Source organism: Hemitrygon akajei, unplaced genomic scaffold, assembly GCF_048418815.1.
Source record: "Hemitrygon akajei unplaced genomic scaffold, sHemAka1.3 Scf000140, whole genome shotgun sequence".
In the NCBI taxonomy this organism is placed as follows: Eukaryota; Metazoa; Chordata; class Chondrichthyes; order Myliobatiformes; family Dasyatidae; genus Hemitrygon; species Hemitrygon akajei.
The window spans coordinates 918023-932236 of record NW_027332026.1 but is presented as its reverse complement, the minus strand read 5'-3'; the positions used below and the strand labels follow the sequence as shown (position 1 = coordinate 932236).

General features: G+C 42.8%; 1 long non-coding RNA gene across 1 annotated transcript; it reads right to left on the bottom strand.

Moving 5' to 3' along the window:
• Positions 1–1850: 1850 nt before the first annotated feature.
• LOC140723840 (uncharacterized) lies at positions 1851–7940 on the bottom strand. Its single transcript, XR_012097983.1, has 3 exons — positions 7819–7940; positions 7248–7297; positions 1851–1905 (listed from the first exon to the last, which is right to left on the bottom strand). It is a non-coding gene; the product is annotated as an uncharacterized lncRNA (long non-coding RNA).
• Between the last annotated feature and the right edge of the window lie 6274 nt (positions 7941–14214).

Below are 14214 nucleotides of genomic sequence, written 5' to 3'. Positions count from 1 at the left end.
GTCAAAAGTTCACACTCCCCTCCCCACGATCCATGCACCCTGAGGTCACTTAATGCTGGTAAAGCCCTTGGACAGGGACTCCCAACCCGAGGTCCACAGACCCCTCCTCAGGCAGCTGTGTAGGCAAGGTCATTGGGTGTACGTAAGGTGGAGCGTGAGAGATTCTTGATTAGCCATGGCATCAGATTTTACGGGGAGAAGGCCGGGAAGTGGAGCAGAGGAGGGGTAAAAGGATCAGCCATGATTGAATGGTAGGGCTGACTCGATGAGCTGAATGGCATAATTCTGCTCCTATGGCCTTAATGAGAGGGGTATATGGCATAAAAAAGGTTGTGAATCCCTGTCCATTAGACCATAAAATATTGGAATGGAATTGGGCCATTTTGAGATGGAATTGGGCAATGGAGGGCTTTCATTGTTGGCTTAAACACAATCGTCATGAAGGGCAAAAGGTAATTTTTAACCAAAGAAGAACTTTTAGTGAAGTGGTGCTCTATTCAATCTATAAGTGGGTCAGGAAGGTTGATCCACAACACTCCTGCAAACCCGCCCCTCTTCTGGACTCCATAAAGATCCACAACTGGAGTGGAGACTGAGTAACTGTGAGGAAACCACTCAGTGAACACTGCTGCTTACCCTACTGCAGCCAGCTAAAGCCCTGACTCCAGCCAACATAGCTCTCTGGAACATAAGAGACTGACATTGTCAATCTTGTCAAACTCAATAATCACTGTGGTAAATTCTTGTAAACTTACCTTTTAACCAGCCTGGACTCCATGCAGAGCAGTGAAAGAATGGAACCGTAGTCTCGGGAATCGTCACATTGCCATGACTGAAACAATGATCAGAGAGTCAGTTCAGATCAGGAACTGTGGTCTATTATATCCACACACTGTTCAGCTCTGGACAGATCACAGGAAACTCAGTTTGTCCTTTGGCCCCTCCAAATTCTTGTGCAAATAATCCTTTCCTCAAAGATGAGTGAGGGAGTTTACTCTTCTCTTCACCCCCACCCTGGCACCCCAAAAAAGTGACATCCCTCGCATCTCTGCATGACCCATTCTATCACATTTTACCCTAATCATATACATACTGAATGCAGAAGGAAACCATTCAGCCCATCAGATTCAGACTGTACCCTTGGAAAGTGATCCTTTTAGCACCATTCACCATCTCCTCTAACCAAAAAAAACCTACAAAATTCAACTGACTCATTTACATTTTTTTTGATATTATGTTATTTTGTTATATACTGTGTCGTATGACCATGGCCGATCAAGTTCTTTCTATGATTGTTATTTGTAAAACTTTCCACAGAAGTGATTTGCCATTCCCTTCTACTGGGCAGTGTCTTTACAAGATGGTGACTCCAGCTATATCCATACTCTTTAGAGATTGTCTGCTGCCATCAATGGTCACATAAACAGGACATGGGATATGCACCAACTGCTATACGACCATCCACTACCTGCTCCCCAGCTTCATGTGTCCCAGATCATTGGTGGTGGTGGGGGGTAAGGTCTAAGCAGTTGGGAGACATTGCCCAAGGGGGACCTGCAGTCTAGCAGAGGGAAGGACTGCCTTACACCTTCTTGGATATCTCTACCCCACCAACGGATACATTAGCTTTAGCTAGGGAATTTAGAAGGCAATTTATATTGCTAGCTCACAATACAGTACATAGAAACAGCCAGGAAGAAGATGAAAAATTCACTGACAGCATCCCATTAGGATGTAATTGGGATCCCAGGACTGTTGAACCTCACCTGCTAAATCTGTACCATCCTTCTGTAAGGTTTCTGTCATCCATCCACCTACCACTGCACTGAGTTTCAGAGCAATTCGAGTTCCTCCAGGGCTGATCCAGGATGGTGTGATTTTTACACGGATCACCAGTGGTGGAGGCTGCAACTGAGGGAGAGAATGATGACTGGGTTTTATGTAATATCCACTGTTCATTCAGCCTTTGCTATCCTTCACACAACTCCATTCCTACAAGTTTTTGTGAAGTGGGAGGAAAGAGGAGAACAGGGAAAAAACTATGTTGCCTTTCAGCGAACATGTGTTTCTGGGGGGATATCAGGAAGGTTGAGGATAGATACAATCCAAAGATGAGGAAGTATTCTATAGGAAGAATGAGGGAACCGTGGGTGACAAGGGGAATTAAAGACAGCATTAAAGCAAAAGAGAGAGCATATAATAGAGTAATCATTAGTTGGAAGGTCATGGATTAGGAAGCTTTCAAAGATCAACAGAAGTCAACTAAAAATAAATGAGAGAAAAGATGAAATATGAAGGTAAGCTTAACAATAATAGCAAAGAGGATACCAGAAGAGTTTGTCAGATACGTAAAGAGTAAAAGAGAAGTAAGAGTGGATATTGGACCATTGGAAAATAACACCAGAGAGATATGAATAAATGATGGATGAACTCAATGAGTATTTTGCATCAAAACTTTGAGAGAATCAGGGGACAGAAGAGAGTTGCCATTACTATGGAAAAGGTGCTTGGGAAGCAGAACATTCTGAAGGTACATTAGTCACATGGACCAGATGATTAAGCCACAGGGTTCTGAAAGAGGCAAGTGAGAGACTGTGGAGAAATTACTATTGATTTTTCGCAAATTACGAGATTCTGAAGCAATGCAAAATTGTAAATGTCTACCTACTCTTTAAGAAGTGGTGGAGTACAAACAAAGGAAATCAAAGGTCATTTAGCCTGACTTCAGTGGTTGGGAAGATGTTGGATGCATGTGATAAAGTAGGCCAAAGTCAGTATGGTTTCCTTCTGAGGAGACCTTGCCAGACAACTCTGACGGACTTCTTTGAGGAAATAGCGGACAGGATAGACAAAGGAGAGTTGGTGGATGTTGTTTACTTGAATTATCAGAGGCTTTTGACAGGCTGCCATACGTGAAGCTGCTTAACAAGATAAGGGGCCATGGCATTACAGGAAAGATATTAACGGGTAGAATATTGGCTGACTTGAAGCAGGCAAAAACAAAATGAATAAAGGGGGCTTTTTTTTGATGATTGTTGATTTATGATTGTTCCACAACGGCCAGTTTTGGGACAATTACTTTTTTACATTATGTGGCCATGATTTGGATGATGGATCTGATGGTTTTGTGACTAAGTTTTCAGAGAATAGAAGGTATGTGGAGGACAGGTAATGTTGGGAAGCAGGGAGTCTGTAGGAGGACTTAGACACATTGGGGGAATGGGTAAAGAAGTGACAGATAGAATAATGTCAGGAAGTGTATGCTCATGCAATTTGGTAGAAGAAATAAAGGCATAGTCAATTTTATAAACGGGTAGATTTTTTTTAAAATGAGAGTTGCAAAGGAACTTACTTGTCCTTGTGCAACATTCCCTAACGGTTACCTTGCATGCTGAGTCGGTGGTTAGGAAGGTAAATGGACTGTTACCGTTCTTTTTTAGAATATACGAGCAAGGATGTCATATGGAGGTTAGGCCAATCTTGAAATATTGTGAGCTGTCTTGGGCTTATTTAAGAAAAGATCCAGTGGAGGTTCCCAGGAGATATTCTGGGAATGAAAGGGTTAAATTTTTGGCGAATTTTATGACTCTGGGCTTTTCTAGCTGGAATTTAGAGAAATGTGCTAGGATCTGATTGAAACCTCTTGAATATTGAAAGCCCTAGATAGCATGGATATGGAGAGGATGTTTCCTTTTGTGACTGAGTCTCGGACCACGAGAGACAAACTCAGAAAAGAACAGCATTCATTTAGAGCAGAAATGAGGAGGGATTTCTTTAGCCAGAGGGTGGTGCATCTGTGGAATTAATTTCCATAGATGATTGAGGAGACCAAGTCACTGAGTATATTTAAAGCAGAGGTTGATGGGTTCTTGGTTAGTCAGGGAGTCAAAGGTTATCGGGAGAAGGCAGGAGTATGGGTTGAGAGTGGTAATAAATCAGCCATGATGGCGTAGCAAAGAAGCCTAGACTGGCTGAATGACCTAATTCTGCTCCAATGTCTTTTGCTCCTATAGAACATTCAAACCCCCAACTAACTCCCTGAAGCAGGCAGCTCAGTCTGTCACAGAGAAGCTTACATTGATACTGAAAAGTCAGAAACAAACTGATGATATCATATATACAATAAAACAGTAAATGCCAGAATAAAACAAGAAGTTAGAAACCCTCACGGAACTCAGGTTTCAGTAAGAAATCACTTCATTCAAATAATATCATGTAAATCCTTTACGTAAGCTGAGTGTACTGAATAACTGAATTAGAAATGCTGAAAAAACAGTGATTAATTTCTGAACTGCAGAAATGATGAAGAATCTAAAATCAATGTGTTTCTTTTTTGAATTAATTTACTCGACAATGCATTAGGTTTTCTAATTTTCCTGCAGCATGTTGCATATCCCTGTACAATTAAGTCAGTACTGTTCCACAAATCAGCCCAAATCTACGTTCTCAAGTTTCCAAAATGCAGCTCAGAGCTTTCAACAAGATGCAGGGGTATGGGAGTACAGAGGAATCAGCCGAAGGCAGAGATATGAGTGGGGAAGGCAGCGGTATCAAGCAGTGCAACAAAGAGAAAGAAAACATTTTTGTGTCTTGTCTCAATTGTTCAATTTGTAATGGACGTGATCAGGGAAAGAAATATGATGAACAATATGAGACCAAGTTTTCTGGCAGGCTTATGATAGTGTCAAGCCTTTGTGTTGGAGAAGAAACCACCAAATGTTCTCAATTACAAATTTCAGATGAAATACAAAGAGTTAGGGACATATTTACTAAAAGTATACATGGAGTATTTTGCATTTAAGGCCACGCTGGTTAAATTGGGAAAGTTTAAATGGACAAACGCTTTGTGAGGTGCACAACAGGCTGCACAATATCAGTGTAAGATCAAAGAATAAACGCACTGGCAACTTTATGAGCTGCGTGAGGACTGGGTGCTTCAGTTATCCTGTCACTAATTGGGTTAGGACCACCGGAAGGATACAGAATCAGTAGAGCTCTTGGAATCCACAGAAGAGACCATTCTTGAATCGTACATAACAAAACCAACAGGAGATGGAGCAATTCTGGACATGGACTTCAGGATGATCCTGAGCAAGTTGACACAACCCTCCATGCTTCTACCATCCATGTGCCCATCGATGTCCCATTACCTGCCCTATCATATAATGAAAGGCTTTGATAGACTGGAAACAGAGACATGTCGACAGTGAGAGAGTGTTGTATCAGAAGACAGAGCCTCTAAATACAAGGATAGCTCTTTAGAACAGAGATATGGAGGAATTTCTTTAGCCAGAGGGTGGTGAACCAATGGAACTCAGACTGCTGCATTGGCCAAGTTATTCGGGATAAACTCAGTGGCCACTTTATTAGGTACACCTGAACACTAATTCGTTAATTCAAATATTTAATTAGCCAATCATGTAGCATCAACTCAATACATAAAAGCATGCAGACATAGTCAAGAGGTTCATTTGTTGTTTAGACCAAACATCAGAATGGGAACATATGTGATCTAAGTGACTTTGATTGTAGAATTGTTGGTGCCAGAGGGGGTAGTTTGAGTATCTCAGAAATTGCTGGGATTTTAATGCACATCAGTCTCTGGAGTTTACAAAGAATCATGAAAAAAAACAACAACAAAGAAGTTCAATACCCAATAAACTGGATAATGGGTGTATAAAGTGACACTGATTGCAAGAACAACACACACATAATTCTAGGTGAACACAGCAGGTCAGGCAGGATCGATGGAAATGAGTAAACAGTCAACAATTAGAACTGAGACCCCTATTCAGGATTGGAAAGGAAGGTGGAAGATGCCAAAATAGAAAAGGTGGGTCTGGAGGGGGGGGGGGAGGGGTGGGAAGGAAGTTAGGACTAGACAGAAGATGATAGGTCAAGCCATGTGGTGGAAAAGGGAATGGGCTGGAGAAGAAGGAATCGGATAGGAAAGGAGAATGGATCATGAGAAAAAGTGAAGGAGGGGCAGCAGGGGGTGGTGATAGGCAGGTTATGAAAAGAATTAACAGGCCAGATGGGAACAGAAGAAGAGGAAAGGGGGGGAATAAAATACTTGAAGGAGAAGTCAATGTTCATGCGTCAGGTTGAAGGCGACCTGGGCAGGGATACCCCAAGACTAACAGCAAGGGTCCTGTCTGAATCTCACCAATCAAGCCCCAGCTTTTATACAGGATATCCTGCACCGAAAGTGGCACTTCTGCTCACAGGGTGAACAGTGAGCATCACACACCAACTTACCCCAGTCCATCCCTATTCACTTTTAATCATCCAGATGTACCCAACAACTCCCTCCAGGATCTAACTCACCACCAGGCAAAGGATCATTTACAGTGGCTATTTAACCAATCAAACCTGCAGTCCTGATAAGAGTTCTGAACTGAAACATCAGATCTTTATTCCTCTCCACAGATGTTGTCTCACTCTGAACCAAACCTGACCACATCTGGTATGAGAGGGAAACGAGAGAACCGTTTGGAGTCCACATGGTCACAGGAAGACCATGCAAGCTCCATGAAGATCAGGTTTGAACTGGGTCACTGGAACTGCCTTTGGTCCTTCCTCAAGCTGTGCCAAGGAGCACGGGCACCTCCGTTCCTGAGGTTTCTCTCTCAGTCAGAGGGTCCATTCACACCTCTCCCTACCGTGACAATCGGCTCTGTAACGTCACCCAGCTACGCCTCTGCATCAGTCCATCTCTCATTCACACCTTCTGCTAACTCCCACTCTTCTCTCTGCTCTTCACAAACTCTGATGCCTGAAATTGTACCAAGGCTCCTTCACCAACCATCTGTGTCCACTAATCAGGTTACATAATGTACAATCCAACTTTACTTTCACATCCCAACATAGTCTCACCACTTCCTCCCAGTGTAACCTCCTCCAGCCTCTTAAAACTCCCCCAGTCCCAGCCTCTCAGAGTGTAATCACTGCATTGCCAGCCATGCTTTCTCCTCTGTCTTCAAGCCTGAAATTCTCTGCTGAAAGATCTCTGCCTCCCCATCTCCCTCCACTCCATAATGTTTATTTACCAAACCGGGTATCTGGATGTTTCTGATCACCGACTTTAATGCCATATGTTCCAGAGTCAAATTGGATTCATAATGTTCCCCATGTCCTTCAGTACTTTTCCCCCATTAAGTACAGGCTCAGCTACAGAAATAATAAATAACATCCACTTCCTCTTACTGTACACCGCACGCAGTCTGTCCCTACAACACATTACTCACCCAGAGAACCCAGGATCAGCAGCAAAATGATCAGCTCAGCCGGTAACATTCTGGAAATGAAAGATTGGAATTAACTCAGTGAGAAATGAAACACTGGGGCTGAGGACAAAGTGTAAATAGAGGAGGGAACTGAGGGTCAAAATGGTTTTCCATCTGTAGTAGGATAGACATATCCCTCCATCACTGAAACCCCACAGGCAGAGGTGGATCTCCTTTTCTCCTTCATTGAGACCCCATGGATAAAGGTGAGATCTCTTTCACCGAGACCCCACAGTAAGAGGTTTCATCTCCTTTTCTCCCTCACTGAGATGCCACAGATGGAGGTGAGATCTCCCTCACTGGGAACCCACTGACAGAGTCAAGATCTCCCTCATTGAGGCACTAAACAAAGGTGAGGAATTGTTTTCTGAAACCTTACAGATGGACGAGACAGAGGAGGTCCAACAGCGCCAATTTATTTACACTCTCTCTTCCCCCCATCCCCACACACTGTCCCTGTGCAACACATGTATATGCAAACAGAGCACAAGACAAATTTCAAGTTCTAGCAGGTTTGGGGATGTCTACTCACGTGTGAATCCGGATGAGATGTGGGTGTGTGAGTGGAGGGAGATGGGACCACCTACAACCTCCTCACTCTCTGCTATGAGCGGTGTCAGGCTCAGCGACAGGTCGACTACTTTCCGCTTCGGCTTCTCGAAGCAATGAAGTCTGAGCTGGGCAGTGCAGCAGCTTTGCAACAGTATGTTTGGAAAAAGTATGCAAAATAAAACAAACATCATCAACCCTGAGCCTCCGCAAAGAAGAGCCTATTGTTCCCTGTCAGTCAGTTTCCCCTAACAACCATAGGTTCAGTGATGGGTCAGTATTGAGTCGAGGAACAGGATTGCACGCAGGTGCTGGAGACGAAATAGTCACAGGATAACAGTTGTCAGGTTTAAAATAGGCAGAATTGTGGAGTGAAAGGTGTGTTACTGGATATATCGTCTGTAATGGACTAACACATTAGTGGGAGTAAAAACATGGGTCCTCTTAAACATGTCATCGTTCCCACTAAACACAGCAGTCAATAAATTCCTAAAGTATTCAAACTTTCCTTGTAATTCAGATCCTCGTAAACTTTCTCTCAGCTCTTTCAATTTAATTGACATATTTTCTTTCTGCACACATTACTTTGATATCTGCTTCACTAACATCATTTATAACCTTAACATAACATCACGTCTTCTACTCAATGCCCTGATTTATGAGGGCCATTATACCTAAAGCTCTCTTTAGAACTGCATCTGTCTGTGACGCTGCTTTCAAGGATATAAATCTGTATTTCCAGGTTCCTTGGTTCATATACCTCAGAGCCCTAACATTCAGCATGGAAGTCTTATGCTGGTTTGTCCTTCCAAATTGCAGCATCTCACCCTTATCGGCAATAAATTCTACCTGCTCCTTTTCAGCCCATTTTCTCAGATTCTCTAGATCTTCCGCAAGCATTGATAACCTTTCTTGTTGTCCATGAAACCCACAAACTTGAAATCAGCGGCAACGTTGCTGATCCAGTTGAGCACATTATCATCCAGATTGTTGCTACAGATAACAAACAATGGACTCAGCACTGACCCCTGTGGACACCACTAGCCAAAGACTTTTAGTTGGAGAGACAACCTACGCACTGCCACTCTCTGGCCACCCCGCTGATACAATGTAGAATCTAATGAACTACGTCATCAGGAATGTCAATCAAATTAACCTCCTGACCAACCTGCAAATGTGGGAAGTTGCATAAAGTCTTGTGGAAGTCCATATAAAAAAATCCATCACCTTTCTTTCATCAGCTTCTTGGTAACCTACTCAAGAAACCCAGTGTGCACAGTTAAATATGACCTGCCTTGCACAAGCCTTGTTGACAATCTCTAATTAACCCTCTTTACCCAAATACTTATATACTGTTCTTTGCAATATCAACTAATAATTCAGGCTCACTGGCTTATTTTTAGAGGCTTTCTTGAACAATGGAACAAATTTAACTATCCTCCGAACCTCTGGCACACTCCCTTGGCTAAGGATATTTGAAATCTCTCTAACAGGACCACTGCAATATCTACACTAGCATTCTACAAGGGCTGAGGGGACACTTTGACAGGGCTTATTTGCCTCAAAACAGAAAACACTTCCTCCTCTGTAATCTGGATATGGTTCATGACCTCACTACTCATTTGCCGCAGTTCTTCAGAGTCTGTGTCTGGGTCTGGCTCCATTCATAGATGACTATGGTGATTTTTATGAAGACCAATTTTGGCCGTTGCTCTTCTTTTGCTCTCACTGTATCTTTAGGAACCATTGGGATTTTATTTTCCCTTGTCTGACAGAGAAACCTCATGTCCTCTTTTAGCTCTCTAATTTGTCACAGGAAAGAAACATCTATCATCAAGGAACCCCACCATCCAGGCTGTGCTCTCCACTCTCCTGCTGCCATCAGGAAACAGGTATAGAAGCCTCAGGACTCACATCGCCAGTTTCAGGAACAGTCATTACTCCTTGCCTTATTGGTGAACTGTCTGCACAACCTATGGATTCCCTTTAAAGGATTCTTCATCCCATGATCTTGATAGTTATTGTGTATTAATTAATTATTATTATATCCTTGCACAATGGCTGTTTGACCATCCCATTGGGAGCAGTCTCCCACTGACTCTATCACGGTTCTGTACTTACTGCGATTGCCCGCAAGAAAATGAATCTCAGGGTTGTATGTGCAACATATCTGTACGTTGATAAGGGCTTAACAATGAACTTTGAACACTGAACTGAGTACACCTTATTTGTGTCTCCTTTTGCCTTACGAGTCTCTGATTATCTCTCAATAAAAGAGGTACCCTAAACCTGTGAGCTTTGCCTTTTATTCTAACAGGAGCATACAGATTCTGTACACTCAATTTTTCACTTTTGAAAGCCTCCCATCCACCAGGCATCTCTACCCTGTCAAATCCACATTTAGCGAATCCCGTCTGATGCCATCAAAATTTGCTTTTCTCCAATTTAGATTTTCTCCTTGCCATCCCAATTTCCTTTTCAGCCATCCCCTATACTTTTTATACTGTCTGTATCTATGAAATATCTTTCTTCTTTCTACCTAACCCTCGACATTTCCCTCACCATATTAGGTTGTCAGTACTTGTTACCTTTGGTTCTTACATTGATGGAAATATGACAGTTCTGAATATTGTTATTTTTTCATAAAACATCCTGACAGAATTAAACCATTTGGCCCATTGAATCTGCTCTGCCATAACCCCAATCTCCAGCATCTCCCTATAACATTTGAACTGTTACTAATCAATAATCTATTAATCTCCGCTGTATCTGTACCAAAGGACTTTATCTTTCCAGCCATCTATGACAATGAACTCCACAGATTTACCACCACATAACTAAAGAAATTTCTCCTCACCACCCCACCCCCAACCCCATTCTTCTAAACTCCAGTGAGTATAGACACAGAGCCATCAAATGATCCTCAGGAATACTTTAACCCTTTCACTCACAGAAAAATTCTCATTAACCTCCTCTGGATGCTTTCCAATACCAGCATATCCTTTCATAGGTAAGGATCCCTAAGCTACTGACAATATTCTAAATACAGTCCAGTAAATACCTTATAAAATCTCAGTGTTACATCTTTGCTTTGATATTCTTGTTGCCTAAATAAATGCTATTATTGGATTTAACTTCCTTACCTTCAGTTCAACTTGGAATTGAACCACGAGGATTCCCAGGTGTGTTTGCACCTCTAACTGCATTCAGCATACCACAGTTGCTGAGGAGATGCTCGGTTGTGTGTAGCAGGAGAGGGATTTCATAAGGTCGAGACTTTCCAGAATTTGGTGAGAAGCGGTGAAAGTTTGCTTGTGCTACTGCACGAGGTGGGGAGGGGGGGGGGGGGGGGGATGGTTGACTGGGTGGAGCTTAAACTCAAGTTGCAGGGGGATGGGAACCAGAGCAATGGATCACATCGTGGAGAGGTTGTGGGGAAATATATTGTTACGCCTATATATGAAGTCGGGAATCAAAAGGTTGAGCATGAAAGGTTAATTTTCTGAGTTCTGTACATTTCAATTTAAATTTTAATGCAACGAGTATTGTAGGAGAAGCAGCTGAGCTCAGGGCATGGACAAGCATATGGAATAATGTCTCCATATCCATTAGTGAGACTTTGTTGCAGAAGGGGCAGGACTGGCTGCTCAGTATTCCATGGATCTGTAGTTTTAGACACAGCAAAGCAGAAAGGATTGAAGGGGAGAGTGGTGGCATTACTAGTCAGGGAAAATGTCACGGCACTGTTCCAACGGGACAGGATGGAGAGATCAATGACTAAGGATAAATGGGTGGAACTAAGGGATAAAAAATGGGTGACCACATTAAAGGGATCAGATTACAAATCACTCAATAGTGAGCTGGATTTAGAGGAACAAATTTGTAGTGATCACACACTGTGACAAGAAACACAAGGTTGTGATAGTAGGTGATCTTACTTTCCACATATTGACTGGGATGCCACTAGTGTAAAAAGACTCAATGGGATGGTTTGGCAAATGTGCTCAGAGTTTTTCCTTAATCAATACATAGAGGTCCCTCAGATCTTGTGGGATGTTACAGTAGTAATTGCATTTATATATAGTATTTAGGTTAGTAGTGCTTAAAAAGAACCAAAACAAACAAAAAAGCAAACAGGTTGAGTATGTGAGTTCATTGTTCATTCATAATGCTGATGTTGGTGGGCGTTGGGAAGAAGCTATTCCTAAAACAATGAGTATTTGGTTTCATGCTCCGGAACCTCCTCCATGACGGTAGCAATGAGAAGAGGGCATGACCTGGGTGATGGAGTCCTTAATGCTGGGTGCTGCCTTTCTGAGGCACCGCTTGTTCAAGATGTCCTCACTGCTGGGGAGGATAGCACCTTAGAGGAATCAGGCTGTTGGCAGTTTTCTGCAGCTTTTTCTGAACCAGTACAGCCCGCACCCCCCTCCCCCCACCACAATACCATTCCAGCCAGTGATGCAACCAGTTAGAATGCTCTCCGCTGTACATCTGTACAAATTTCCGAGAGTCTATGGTGACATATCAAGTCTCCTCAGATTGACAATGAAATACGGCTACTGTCATGCCTTCTTTGTAATTTGATTAATGTTTGGCCCAGGATAGATCTTCAGAGATTTTGACACCGAGGTACTTGAAACTGCTCACCCTTTCCACTGCTGATCCCTCAATGAAGGCTGGTATGAATTCCATTGAGTTCCCCTTCCTGAAGTCCACAGGCAATTCCTTGGTCTTACTGATGTTAAGTCCAAGGTTGTTGTTTAGACAGCACACAGTTCGCTGATCTATCTCACTCCTGTTCACCAGCTCTTCACCACTAAACTTCTGCCAACTACAGCAGTGCAATCGGCAAATTTATAGATGGTGGTTGAGGCACCCACACCCACTCTGACCCCTGACACTCGTACTTCTGCCATAATGTCTTCCACTGTGAAGAGAGACACAAAATACATTTTCAGTTCATCCATCATTTCTTTGTCCACCATTCCCTCTCCAGCATCATTTCTAGTGCTTCAATGCCCACTCCCACTTTTCTTTTCCTCTTTATGTATCCAAAAAAATCTCTCTGTATCCACTTTTATATGATTGGATAGCTTGCCCTCATATTTCACTTTTCACCCCTTATTGCATTTTAAAGGTGCCTCCTGTTGGTTTGTAAAAACTTCCCAATCCTACTGCTTCACACTAATTTTGCTATCTATGCCTTGTCTTTTGTTTCATTGAATTCTTTGACTTCCCTTGTCAGCTCAACCTCCCGTTAGCCACATTGTATTTTGGATTGCTTTATCCTGGGCCTTCCAGATTGCTGCCCGAACATCCCACCGGTGAATATCTGCCATTACCCCTGCGAGTGTTGCCTTCCAATAAACCAGCTTCCTCCTCTGTAGTGTGCTTCACTCCACTGTAATAATAATCATACATCTGATTTTTGCTTCTCCCTCTCGAACTGCAGGATGAATTTTGTTATGTTATCCTCACTGACTCATTATACAATACCTAATCCAGAACTGCCTTCTCCCTGGTGGGCACAACCACACGTTGTTATACGAAGCCATCTCGTAGGCATTGTACTATTTCCTTCTTTTGGGATCCAGTACTAATCTTAGTTTCCCAATCCACCTGCAAAGAGAAATTCCCCATGGCCTGGTTCTGTGTTGTATGACTCTGACTCTCTCCCTTCCTCTCTCAGCTCTACGGTCTTACACTTTCTAACTCATCCCCAACCCCCCCCCCCCCCCAGCTCCTCACATTGTAGCAATACCTTGTGTTTCAACTTGTGATGTTTTACCAAATGTACCCTTTCTAGGACATGAAACCCCTCTGTTCTCCCTCTGTTTGCATCTGTTGACAAATAGGAGAAGAGAACAGGATAGAATTAACCGGAGGGATGATCCTATTACGTCTGTAATGTCCATGGAAGCAAGAGCAAATAATTTGGAATGTTTTGCAGAGAAACAGAATATTCAGCCCCACAAAATACTTTGCATCTCTCTGACCTTCTCTTGTAATTTACCTTTCTATCCCCTGTTGTAATTTGTAGCCGGCATCCCAGCTACTGTTCAGAGACTGGCATATAATTCCTGTAGGGTCTTTTTACTTCTGCAGTTTCTTAGCTTTACCCACAAGGATTCTGCATCCTCCCAATCCTGTAAGACCACAAGACCAGAAGGCACATGAGCAGAATTAATCCATTCAACCCACCGAGTCTAATCCAACATTCCATCATGGCAGATCCTGGATCCCACTCAACCCCATACACTTATATTCTTGCCATATCCCTTGATACCCTGACCAGTCAGAGAACCATCAACTTTTGCCTTAAAATGTACGCATGGACTGGCCCCACCAGTCTGTGGCACAGCATTCCATAGATTCA